We start from the raw sequence: 13,868 nt of genomic DNA on the forward strand, positions 1-13,868 counted from the left end.
TATTGCAGTGTTGCCTGAAGAAATACAAGTGCTCAATTAAATATCTAAGACAAATACAACAGTGATTCAATATGCAATAGTCAGGAGAATGAAAAGCTAATGTCTCTTCTGCAAAATTAATGAACTTAAAACTTTTTCTTTATTCTGTTGTTTGGGATACTTTTGACTTAAGTGACAAATCTCTGTTTATTTGTCTATTTAATCGATTAATTATTTGTTATGCTAAGAGAAATAGTAATAACATAGATCCTTTAGTAAACAAAGTAAGATGTTTTGGCCCAGGGCATTGCCTTTTGGTTACCTATATAACCATATCTGTGCTAATATTCTATCCTAATATTGGACTCTTAAGCCCAACGGGAATGCTGAAAACCAACATAATAATTTTACATTGGCTTATTACATCTAATAAACTCTACCTCTCAGAGAAAGGTGATATACTTTGCTTCATTAAAGCTGGATTGTATGAATGGATAACCACTAAAGTGTGTTAAAGAGACTTTACATTTTATGTGCTTATTCAGTAATTAACACCTTAATTTTAGCTTTGAAATTTTCATTCTCAGTTGGAAATGGGCAGTTCTATCAGAAACTCCCTATACTCCAAGAATTCTTTTTTCTAAAGATGAAGCTTAACCTGCACTTAAGAAGAGTACTCCTGGCAGCAACATCAAGGATAAATAATAATTTTTAACTGATTTTCCCCTGATTTTCACTTTTGCTTGCAGTGCCAATGGACTGTATTTTTGTCCAAATGTGTACTAGGGCTGAACCTCTTAGCAATTTATGGAGAAAATACTCTGTATCATTTCTTCTCTATGGAGTGGTGCCAAACATACACAAGTATTAAATCTTCTGTCTTTATTTCCTGTAACATGCAAGGAAAAATACATTTTACCAAATCAATGTTAATGTTTACATAGCAATGGAAAGGGTAGAAGGCAGAGGAAAAGAGGGCAGAAAATGAAAAACGTTAACAAGAGAACTAATTGGTGAGTAAGGTTAATGCCAGAGATTCCTTATAGGCATATATGTTTCTTTGTCTAGAAAGGTTGAATAAGGATAGGTAGTACAAGTGAAATAAAAGACAAAATGCACAGAGTATTATTACTGTTTCTCTAATGGATTGTAAAGAAATAGGGAGCAGTACTATATTGTTTTCTCATAATTTTATGCGTAACTTATAGTTTTGCGGTTTTTAATGTGCATAGCAGTGCAACAGTCTTCCAGGTCAAGAAACTTTTTTGTCTGTCTTAACATCCTTTTGTGGTTCAGTTTATTGTTTTTGCAGTTATTCCACTTCAAGTAGGATTTTCTTTTCGTAGTGATATGGAGTGGCTCAGTCATTATTCCCCAAGGTCAGAGTTTGCAGGTTACACTCATGCACTATTCCTTGTGCTTTGAATTATTCCTTCTTTGCATTTTCTTCTCTGGTACATGCACACCTTTGCAAAATTTCAGTCAACTATGCTGAATATGGAGATGTTTTGCTTTCTCTTCATTATCTATTTGCTATAACAGTTGTGTAAGAGTCTATATAGACATAGAGATTTTGTTCCTTTTTTTCTTTTTCTGTAAGCTAGGATTCTTTTATTATCTTTTAAATAAAAGTACAATACTTGCAGGTACTAATTTAATTTTCCATTTCTATCAAGGATATTCCTTTACCTAATACCTGTACGTACATAAATGTGTGAAATCTTATTCTAGAATAACTCTGAGATTAATGAAAACATGATAATGCTAAGCATAAGAAGTAGTTCTGTAATCGAATGATGTCCTTCTGAAACTGTGTTACAGAATCTTTATCAAACTCACTAAAAAGATATATGAAGTTAATTCTGGAATCCTAAAATGTGTTCTGAGTATCAATTTTGCTGGTCTTTAACCTGATCTGATAAGAGGAAGAAAAAAAAATACCTTTTCAGTAGAACATCAAAATAGAACATCATTTAACTTGAGTCTGTTTAATTTTTTCCACATGGAGGAATTAGGGACAGACCTTTGCTTCATATGCACTTCCCTGTCAGATGCCGTTTTGTCAGAGTGACCCTCTGCTGCCTTCTGTTCCTTGGAAACAAAATGTAAGGGAATATTGGTGGAAGGGTTCAGCCTCTACTGCCACACCACCAACATTCACCCCTGACATTGGCCAGCATAATAAAACAGGAGCCATTGCTTTCTGAGCAGCTCTCATGCAAATTCCGAGCGGCTCTGTTAGCTCATTTTGGGACCATGCATTAGCTTCTGTTCCAGTGAAGATTCTTTCATTTGTTTGTTTCTTTAATTAAAAAGTAAAAAAGCTCTGTAACAGTTTGCACAGTTCTGGTCTTTTCCAGGCACTGTAGCATTTTAAGTTAAAGGGTTTGAAACTGCAGTCTTCATCTGCAGTCCCTTTGCTGAAGATTCACTGAAGCTAATCCAATCTAGGAGGACAGTACTTCCTACAGTCAGAGAATTTTGGTTCATCTGTGAAACAGAAGAGTTCTCTCTCCTAACTCCTGTACATGTTTTCCCCTGTGTGGCAGTGAAGTGGGCATCTAAACATGCGCTTGGTAAGAAATGTTCTGTTTGTTACTGATGGAACTGTGTGCTTCCACGTGACTTTGTCCTGCAGATTATTTTGGGTTGTTTATGAAACACCAATTACGGTTTCAGTAAAACTGTTAGTGTCTGTTCAACCATCATATTTTATTCTTGATTCTTTGTCACTATGAAAGCCCAAAGGTTCAGTGAAATTCCTGCACCATTGTTTAAGACCCAAGAGGGGAATCTAGGCTTCGTTTATTAGGAATATGGACAAAATATTTCATGCTTCAGGTGATCATACACAATGCCAGTAAGCCTACAGCTCCTGATTGTAAGTCAGGTGGGCGGTAGTTGCAAAGTGTTTAGAGGTACTCTACAGTGAAATAATAATCTCAGTCAGGAAAGTAAAATTTATAAACAACATTAGAAACAGAGGAGTCTAGAAAATGAAACTTTGCCTATAAATTATTTGATTTTAAGTGGTGAAAGAGTGGAAATCATAAATAATACAGTATTTTATGTTTTGCTTTGCATGAGCTTTATAGAGAACAAATGGAACATAATAAGGAAACAGCAGATCTCTCTGTGGGTGCTTCATAAGTTGTGGGATGAATCTTCCCCACTGATGCCATGTGGGCTTTTTCCCCCTCTACGATATTCATATAAACAGCAGGAATATATTTAATTTCACAAAGACTATGATGGCTAATTATAAATGACAGTAAGTGATTAATATATACCTGACCTAACATAAATTCTGTTTAGAAGGTTAACCATCTGTGGTTCAAACTCTAGCTTTTGAGAAGTCCTTTAATTCTTTGCAGCGCTTGACTGGAAACATTGTCTGAAAATTAAATAATAAGGCTTCTGAAACATAAGAAAAAGAGAGTGAGATTATGCAAAAAGACATTTTGTACTCTCAGGTTTGAATCGTCATCAGTTGTAAAGTCCCTGTTTATCTGCAATTAGACCCACAATTAGCATGACTGACCACGTTTCCTTCTGGTTATTGTCTCAGTTTCTGTTAACTCTATGCTTCTGCATGTTTTTTCCCACTTATCCTTATTTTAACAAGGTCTTTAATCAGACATCTTACGAAAATAAACCTCCTTCATCAAGGTTTGCTTCCTTTTTTTGCTTCCCTTATTGTTGGTCAGATTTGTGTATATGTTTTGCTAATGACTTCCCTCTTATTATCTCCTCTGAATTAAAAATGCCCTCAGTGACCTTGATAAGCTACAGAAATGAAGGATGGAGCAGATGCTCTCTCCTTCCACACAGTCCTACGCTTAGAGTCTCAAAATCTTCTCTTCAGATTCACAGAATCATATGGGTTGCAAGTGACCTCTGAAGATCACCTAGTCCAACCTCCTGCTGAAGCAGGTTCCCTAGGGCTCATTGTACAGGAAAGCATCCAGGCAGATTTAGAATATCTCCAGAGGAGACTTGACCACCTCTGTAGGCAGCCTGTTCCGGTTCTCTGTCACTGTCAAAGTAAAGATGCTTTTTCTCATCTTCCTCTTAGCAGAAACAGTGTACACACAAGGGGAATTACACGATGGCTGAAGTTGGAAAACATTGCTGAAAATCATCTGGTCCAACTCCCTGCCAAAAAAGGGTCAAGTTTTGCATATTTTCAAAGGTGGAAACTACCTGGATAAGCTGTTACAGTTCTCAGCCATATTCACTGTATATTTTTCTCCCTCCTGATATTGTAATGGAATTTCAACTTTTACTCATTTCTTCTTCTTCCTTTATTGAGCACGACAGAGATAAGCATGTCTCCACCTTGACACTTTCATCAGATATTTGTACATACTGACAGAACCCCCTTGAACGTTGTCCACATTGAACAGTCCCGACTCACTCAGCCTCTTATTGTTTCACAGGTGCTCCAGGACCTTAATCATCTTTCTGGCCCAGACTGGACTGTCCTAGTGTCACTGAGTGAAGCACTGATATTCTTTATTTGAATATAATCTTTTATAATCTTAGACACTGTTCAATTGAGGGGAGAGTAAAGCATGAGCAATTGAAAAAATATATGCCTGGACTTCAAAATTAAATCTGAAAACTGTAATTCTTCAGATGGGGATCATGTAACTATCAAGTCTGCATTTCTGCTCTGCTGAGAAGACCTTTGTACCTATGAAGAGCCTGCAAAGCCTAATGAGAAGATAGATCTAGGTAGGACTCAATGTGGTTATGTTTAATTTTTAATAAAAGATTGGCAGTTTTGAATTTTGTTACAGACTAGTTTTTTAAATCAAGTTTGGAGATACTGTTAGTTTTAAAGCATTATGTTCTGAATTATCAGAACAGCTTTAATGGAAATTCAAATTAGTAATAGAAGAATTCCTTGTTTTTTTTTTTTTTTTTTTCCTTAGGCATATAGAATTTAGATCATATTTAGACAGACTGGATTTAAAGCTAAGGGAAATTAAGTAGCATTTTTAAAAATCCAGAGGATCTGGTATAACATCTATTCTCATATGCAGGTGATCCTCAAAGAAACCAGTTGTACTGTAAGTAAGGGATTTCACTTCAGCATATCTCTAAACAAATAGAACTACAAGAAAAAAAAGAAAATTCATGAAACAGAAATATATTTGCAAACAGGAACATGCAATTTAAGTTTTACTTACAGGTAAAGCTTTTAGCAAATTAGCCAATCTCAACATACATAAAACTTCATTAAAATGCACTCTTACTAGTAAATCATAGCCCTGATGTTTATTTTTTTAATGTCATGAAGGTGTTTAAACTCACGATTTGATAGTAGAAGATCTTTACTTTCAGTTCCGTTAAGACAGATGTAATTGTAATAGTTATTGTTACAATAATGATAATGTGAAAATTATTGATGAATTTGTACTCTTATTTCATGGAAGGACAATATTTAGGCTTTACAGTCTTGATTAGTTTCTTAAATCGCTTAGGAATGTTATCTGCTATTATTTTTTTAAACATACTTCTTCATTTTCATTTGTAATTATGCCATATTTTTGCTGGAACATAGATGTTTTGTTTTCATAAGATTCAGTAGGAAATTACCAGTAAGGAGCAGTGAGAAGGGGGAGCATCAAGGTATTTTGGTAACGAGCACAATCTCAAAACAGTTAAGATATCTCTGTGTCACTGTGTCTTTCAAGAGTGATTAAAACTGGAAAATACTTTCTCTTGCTAGTCAAACCAAAATTAGATGAAATCCAACTTGAAATTGTGAGCAAAACATAGGTAGAACTACCTTGATATATAATAAAATGGCTTCTAAGAATGTTATTAGATGTTGCTTGACTGCAAGAACTGTTGTCTCCCCTTCATGTATATCTAACACTCAAACAAATGAAACAATGTAAATTCTAGAAAAACTGGGAATGTTTCTAAGATCAAGCTTCATGAAGTACAGATTTTATTCCCTACTCTAGTAGATCAGACCTTTTCAATAAATGCAGCACTGTTTCTAAAACTTTGTTTACAGGGGAAACTATGCTACAGAGGGAAACTGTAAAATATTTTTTCTAAGTCAGCAGAAGAAAACATTTTGTCAAACAGCAGGGTAGTGGTCTTTACTGCTCATCAGAAAAGAATCTTTTCCTTCAGGTTAAGTGTTTGGTCCTTGAGAAAAATTATCTTGGCACCTGGTAAGACCATCTGTGCTCTTAGTTCTGTTTCTTCTGTCCTCTTATAATGTCTTTTGATGTCAGCTTGTTGAATATGGAAATATTACTTTAAAAACAGTAAAAATATAATACCTCGTATGCTCGTACTCATGTGTAGCATAGCAACTCAGTAAATGTAGTACTGCATTAAGCTAGCAGCATAGACCACAAGACTTATCAAAGTCTTTTAGAACTTGTCCTACCCTGTCTGGAGCTGTCTTTCATAATACTTATCTGTAATAAAAATTATCTAAGAGTCAGTTGACAGTTATTTACCTGCTTTAGGTGTTAAGCAACTGAGTGATATTTATTGCTGCAATTAACTTTTAACCAGTAGTTAGTACTAATGAGTATTTCTTCTTTATGGAATTAACTTCATCTGTTTCCCTTCAAAATTAGGCAACATAGTATTTTCGATGACATGATAGCAGAAGCCTTTAACAATAGGCCCAAGGTAACACTAAAGTTCCTTGTAGTTGTAAACAACTAACCAATTGGCAATTACTATTTATTACAGGGATGCAAGCTTGGGAACTGGATAAAAACAGTTATAGAGGTAAGAAAAAAACCCCACAAAACAAGAGCAAACCAAGTATCCATCATGTGTAAAACATAGTGGAGGTTAAGTTTGCATGGAACTGAATCACTGAACTAGCTAAAATACGTGCTGTCATTTCTGTATGTTTGGTAACATTCTCCAAGTGGACCTCAGAGTAAGGAGGAAGAGGATGTCAACACTGTAGACCTCCTGGAAAAGGTACTGGGGCACTGATGATTGTTTATGCCCTCTCCCCAGCTGTACCTATGTAAGACTTCACTTGCTATAAAACTCAGAAGGACAGTGGAAAGCTAAGAATAATACAAGAGAGAGAGATATTATTTATAACTGATTGAGGGGGATACCAGATTATCTAACAGATGCTCTACTTAATAACTGTAGATTACTTTTTTTTATCTCTTGTCAAATTATTTTTATGATTTGCATCTTCATAGCGACCATTTTTTCATTCATATCATAGCTCTATGACTGAAGTAAGTTTCCAAGTGCAGTCTGAAGGAGTCTTCTAATTATGAACTACTTCAGAAAATTAATAGAATGGTCATTGTCTACTTCATTATGGGAGGGTCAGAATGACACTAAATGATTCTTTGTACTACAGTATGTAGTTTTCTGCCATTTAAAGCTAATCCTACACATGTTATGTCTGTACAGTCTTAGAAATTACAGGGCCTCTGGGTTACTACAAGGAAAGGTGCTTATGCTTTTCTACTGCCCAGTGGAACTAATGATTACCAAATCTTTATCTCTCAGTATTTCAAGAGAGGTTATTAAAAAGAAGGAGATGACACTTTGCATGGTCTGATATTGGTAGGACAAAAGGGAATGTTTTTAAACAAAAAGAGAGATTTAGATTAGACGGTAGAAGGAAATTCTTTCCTCCCAGGGTGAAAGTTGGAAAAGGTTGCCCAGAAGCTGTGGTTGAGCCATCCCTGGAGGTGTTCAAGGTGAGACTGGGTGGGGCCTTGAGCAGCCTGATCTTAGTGGTTGGCAACCCTGCCTGTGGCAGGAGGGTTTGAACTAGATGATCTTTAAGGTGTCTTCCAGGCCATTTTATGATTCCATGATTATTTAAAGGCTGTGTTAAATATGTGGAAATTAAAAAAAAAAAAAAAAAAAGAGAGAATAACTGTTATGGCCATTTGGGATATAGTAGCAACATAGAGAAGGCTAAGAAGCTTGTCTGTAATGTTTTCAAACGTTGCTTCCAAGGGGGCTAACACATGAGAAATTGTATATGAGCCAAGATAATAAAAACTTCAGAAAAGTTTTTCAGTTGAACAATTTTTAGCATGTCTATTGGACAGATATCTCCCTCCTTCTCTCCATAGCTATAACTTTTCCTGTGGTATTCGCAAATTGGGTATGTGGTTACTACCACTCTAATTTGACAATAATTTTTATGAAGATCAGAAAGCCTGTATTGTTGCCACTGAAGAACATTTCTCTGAAATAAAACAATCATATTGTCTCCTGATAGTTAATCAAGTAATGATATTTAACTTGGTTTCCACTAAAGGCTTATCCATCCACTCCAACGCAACACAGATTTCAAAACAGCAGGTAATTTTTTGAATTACAGTACATGCTGTCTCTCTGTTCTGTGAGAATCCATTAATATCAATCAGTATCTTTGTTTCCACAAAGCCTTACATACCCATTCACTGTAAGTACTTTGCAAAGATTACTAGTGCACATTTCCATGTCACTTATAAATACTTTTTTTTGTTTGTTATTATTACTTGCTAAGTAGTCAGAAACAATCTAAAAGGTTATATTCTGAATTACTCTGGAGAAAATAACATTGCACATTAATTGAAGATATTCAACTAGAGAATATCACGAAGCCATTGGTCAAATGGCTTCTTCATCTTATCAAAGTAGATGATGTTTTGTTTTTGTTATTAATTCTGGTTTTTTTGTTGTTGTTGTTTTTTCCTATATTATTTCGTGAGAACTTCACTCAACACCCACATGTGACAAATGCAATGAAAAGCATTTCTTAGTTTCACTGGCTGTAAATATTTGAATTCTTGCCCTATGCTTGATAAATACTCTCTTCTCAAAAATAGTATAAGTCACACTGAAAAGATTACTGAAAAAGTATTTTGTGTATATAGAATTTCAGCATTTCTTTCACAGTTTGTTCTATCTCTCTGTTACTGATGCTGTTATATAAAAGATATTTTTAAATGCAAAACTTGACACATAGGCAATGAAATCATACTAGATACTTTAGGAAATTCAGTGAATATACAAGCATAGATGGAAAAAAAAAAAATAGTATTCTTTGCCAGTAATCTCATAGAACACTGGTTTGTCACACATTTTTTTCTGACTTTCTGACTTATTCTGATGAATTCATGAATATAAACTCAACTAAGTAGCACGTGTATTTTTCATTTGATTCTTGGTAGGCACATGCTAATAATTTATATTTAGAAAGTTCTGTGAAATATTCTCTATGTTTCAGAGTATATCCATGTATCTTTTCCCTTCTCATTAGTTTAATGTTCACAGTGAAGCTACAAAGCTGTGGCCCATACGTAAGAAGCCTGAATGTACATGGTTAAAATGGTGGATGTTGGCTCTCATTCTCATATGTAATGAATAATATTCAGGTCATATTTAACTTCAATATATCAAGGCAAATATTAAGACAATTTATTATTAAGGCAATGTATTAAGACAGCATGCCAATTCAAAAAATTCCCATAAAAATTTACTTATATTTACCATGCAACAAATCAGTTGTTCTTACTGCCTTGATTTTTTCAGATTTTGGCTTCAAATTTTGAAAGAGATAATGAAAATTATATTTTGTTTCTGATAGCCATGTCTAAGACTTTGGAAGTATTATAACCACATATACATATTGGACTAATTTCTTTATACACTAAATATAATTTTTGAAAATAACACTCACACAGGTGTTTCTAGACAAATCATTATTGCTCAGATTTTTTACTGGGTTTGATAACATGCATCTTTCAGCCTTCCACTCCCAGCTAAATTCTGTATCTTTTCAAGTAGCTGTTTCTGTAAATGGCATGACTGTAAGATCTGTACCTAAAATTTAAATATGTCTGCCATTTGACATATTCATCTAAAAATGTACAGCAAGTAAAAGGGTCTTCTGATTCATAGTTTAAGAGAGTCTTTAGAGGAAACTATTCTGTTTGTCTGTAAGTAATCAGTGATAAAGAAGGACAGGTACTTTATATTACCACTGGCAATGGAAACTGCAATGTGAAACACTGCAGTCTTAATGAAATACATGTGAAAGGCTAAAATATCATGACCATTTTATTGTTTAAACCGTTGTTCAACTTCTCAGGCACTGTAAAAAAATTAAGAAGTCTGGCGAGCAGGACAAGGGAGGTGATTATCCATCTCTGCCCTGCCCTCATAAGGCCTCATTTGGAGTACTGTGTCTAGGCTTGTGTTGCCCAGTACAGGAAGGATGTGGAGCAGTTACTGTGGGTCCAGAGAAGGGCTACAAAGATGATCAGAGGCTCAGAGGCTGGAGCGCCTCTCCTTTGAAGAAGGGTTGAGGGAGCTTATTTAGCTTGGGGAAGGCTCCAGGGAGATCGCTTTGCAGCCTTATTGAACTTAGAATTAGCTTATGAACAGGAGAGAGACCAACATTTTACGTGGTCTGATAGCATTAGGTTAAGGGAGTGGTTTTAAACTAAAAGGAGATTTAGATTAAATAGTAGGAGGAAAGTTTTTAATCATAGGCTGGAACAGCAGGAACAGGTTGTGCAAAGAAACTCTGGATGTTGAATCTCTGGAGGCATTCAAGGCCAGGCCCACAGCAGGGCATGTTGGAATGATACTGCCTTTAAGGTCCTTTCCACCCCTAGCCAATCTATGATTCTACTATTTATTTATTTATTTTTCTTTCAGGCTTGTCAAAATGTAAGTGGTGAAAAATAGGACAAAACCTAAAAAAAAAAAAAAAAAAAAAATCATAAAATGTGCCTCATTGAAAGACTAACTAATTAAAAATCGTTGTTGAAAGAGTAGCTCCAGGAAGTTCTACTGCCTTTCAACTTGCTAGTTGTGCAACACACTGAAATTTTGATGTTCTAGGTATTTGCACTGAACTTCCTGAAATAAAACTGGTAAGAGTAGTAGAATACTTGGTTTATACCTTGCTTCAAAGATCACTCAAACTTCAGTTTCAGTAAGTAGGAACTTAACCTGGACCATGCCTTAGAAGGCCGATAGCTTTTAATGTAGACAAAATAATTTCTTCAAACTCTGAAATCAAGTTTTGGTAGTTATAAATGAAATTTCTAGAGTGAAAGTGAAAGGAAATGAATATTTTGTTTTATATAGTTGTGGAATTAGCTGGTACTGTAATAGTTAATGACCGCTTAAAAACTATCTAAAAGCCACTTTAAAATCATTTGTTAATACTTTGTCTTTAACAGGTTAGGTCATTTTCTGTAATCTGCAGCTAAATACCTATCTGAGGCAGGAAATTGCAAGGACTAAAATACAGTCATGCTGTAGGTACAAAATCAGAATATATTGTTCACTGGCCCTTGCAATAGATTGGCATCTGCTGAAAGAATTGTTCTGAAATAAGATAAAAATGCTGCCACAGAAGAGGGAGGATCACAGCTAGCATAAAATATAGATGGTTTCAAGATTTCAGAGTCATTTAGGGCAGTCTGCTGAAGATAAAGCAGTCCAAGGGATTATAAATCTGGTATTCTACGGGGAATTTCTATATAACTATAGATTGCATCCCTGTTGTTCTGCTCATTCACGTTTATTTCCCAAAAATACCTCTGTGCTTTTCAGAAAGAACAGTGTATACAGGGAGGTAATCCTCCATTAAAAGGAAGCGAGCATTCTATGGGCTGTTCACATATGAAAAGAGAAAAACAGAGGTGATAGACCTTTATTCATAATAAGAATGGCTTTTATATAAATGCTTTATTCAGATTGTTTCTTTGTACGTTTCTGTATCTAATATTTATGAATTAGTAAATTTATAATAGCTACAGCAGTACTGATTTGGGCAACTCAGCTTTGTTCCAGCACGTTTTTTGTTATTTTTATGGCTGTATAATGAAATGCTTTGAACATACTGGTCTGTGCAGTCTAGAAATTAAAATGTCAAAAATCAGCATGAAGAGATAATCATTTAAATAAGGCAGATTATTTTTCAACTACTTCCTATCTGCTTCCTATTTGTACCACTTGATAGAATTAATATAACTTATCTAAAGACTTAACAGAAATATAACTTTTATGTAATAATTTTTCAGTATGTCATTATTTCCTCTCAGATTAAACTGTTCCACAAACTGCTATTTTTCTACACATATGTAGACAAAGCTGTCATAGCTAATGCCTAAAAAAAAATAGTACCTGAAAAAATATGAGAAAGAACTCATAGACTTAAAAGATTTTTTATTAGGTAAAACCTTTTAATGTCAAATTCATGTACTTTCTGAATATATACTATGAATATGTAATTATAAATTAATAAAAATTTTGCAATGTTATTTACAAATCTTGTTACAGAAAACTGTGTAAGTCATTCTGAAAGTAATGCTGCTTCTTTATTTCCATGGAAACTACAACAGGTACAAAGAGCACAGTAACACTATTTGATAAAGCGAAGTCTCAACTACAGAAGACTATTCTTCAACAGTCACCACCACTAGCCAGTTTGTTTGAATGAGATGATTGAGACGCTCTTCATTTCGTGTTGTGATAGTTTGTCTTTCACATAGCTGTTGGCACTGCTGAAACAAGCCACCCACCACCTCACTGTACTGACATCCACTGTTGGTCTCCATAAACATTCAGCAGGTGTTGATGAATGTCTGTGGGTGCCATTTTTTTTCCACATGAAGGAATTCAGTAAGAATTTTATTTAGATTTACGGAGAAATTTTATGTGAAGTTTTAAATAAAATGTGTGAGCTTTTACTTTTTTCCTTCTAAAACAGTAAGAGATTTACGTGTCCCACTAGTAGACATCTTCTTTTGAAGATTTCGTATTAGAAAATAACTGGATCTTACAGTCCATGTACATTTTAACAGAAATACACTTCATTAAAAGCACTATCCAAAGGCCTTTTTTTTTTTTTTTTTTTTCTTTTAAAAAATAGTGATAATCTGCCTCTAGTTGGCTTCAGGTCATGCTTACCATGACCACAGAGCATAGTATTTCAATCCTACCAGAGCAATTCCTCCTTCATCATGCGCCTCCCATTACTGCCACAGCAGCACCTGCAGCTGTCTTTCTCCTCATTTAATATGAAGGAAGACAAACTAACAGATGCATCTTACTCATAATTCACATTTGGAATGGCTAACAGTTCTAGAAGTTCTCCAAAATGTGTGAGTTACCAGAGATTCAAGAAGTGCTAAGTCCATCTAAAGTTTTCCAGATCAGAGAGCATTTTGAGAACTTCATCTGCCTTTGTGTTTCTCTAGCCACTTGTAGTTGTCAGTCTTAATGCTGTTATATCACTCTGTAGGTTTAATTACGTTGCCTTTGTGTCTTTTCTTCTTTTCAACTCCTGTCAGTGTAGGTATCAATGTAGGTATCAAAGACAAATATCAGAGGAAAAAAAAAATAGTGTCTATGTGCAGATCTCTTAATTTCTGAAGGTAAATCCTATGGTAAGTGTCAGTGCTATTTCTTCCCATGTAAAATTAGCATTTATGAGAGTCCATAATATTAGCAGAAGCAACATTAGAAAGGATCAACGCTTGTTTAGACTGTTCAGAGTATGACATGCAGCTGATACGCCGTGTTGGAAGTGGTTCTCTATTCACAAAAAAATGAGTGTCTCACTAAAATTAATGATCTCTTTTTTTCTAGACGGTGATGTTTCAGAGTCTAGCATTTCTGTTACAAAGACTCACAGTAAGTACAAAGGTATGTCCTATTCATTGTAGTCTAACCTGAATTGTTTTTCCTAAGTATTGAGTTCTCTTCACTTCATAATAAAAGATTTTTTTCCATTGCAATTTCTATTAGTCCACCTGACAGTGGATTCTGAAAGGAATTCTAAGCTGCTACCCAGCTGAACAGAATACACAGAAATCTGAGAATCTAATTCTTCACTCTTCTACATTGAAAGA

The 13,868-nt window shown here is 34.8% G+C and overlaps 1 long non-coding RNA gene across 1 annotated transcript in view; it reads left to right on the forward strand.

Moving 5' to 3' along the window:
* The window catches only part of LOC107053281, a 30,077-nt gene extending 16,414 nt beyond the window's left edge, over positions 1-13,663 (forward strand). Inside the window, exons 2-4 of the long non-coding RNA XR_001466396.4 lie at positions 4,419-4,716; positions 6,709-6,747; positions 13,606-13,663. This is a non-coding gene — a long non-coding RNA (uncharacterized LOC107053281). The remainder of the gene's footprint in view (positions 1-4,418; positions 4,717-6,708; positions 6,748-13,605) is intronic.
* The last annotated feature ends 205 nt before the right edge of the window (positions 13,664-13,868 follow it).

This window comes from Gallus gallus, chromosome 4 (assembly GCF_016699485.2).
Source record: "Gallus gallus isolate bGalGal1 chromosome 4, bGalGal1.mat.broiler.GRCg7b, whole genome shotgun sequence".
Lineage (NCBI taxonomy): Eukaryota > Metazoa > Chordata > Aves > Galliformes > Phasianidae > Gallus > Gallus gallus.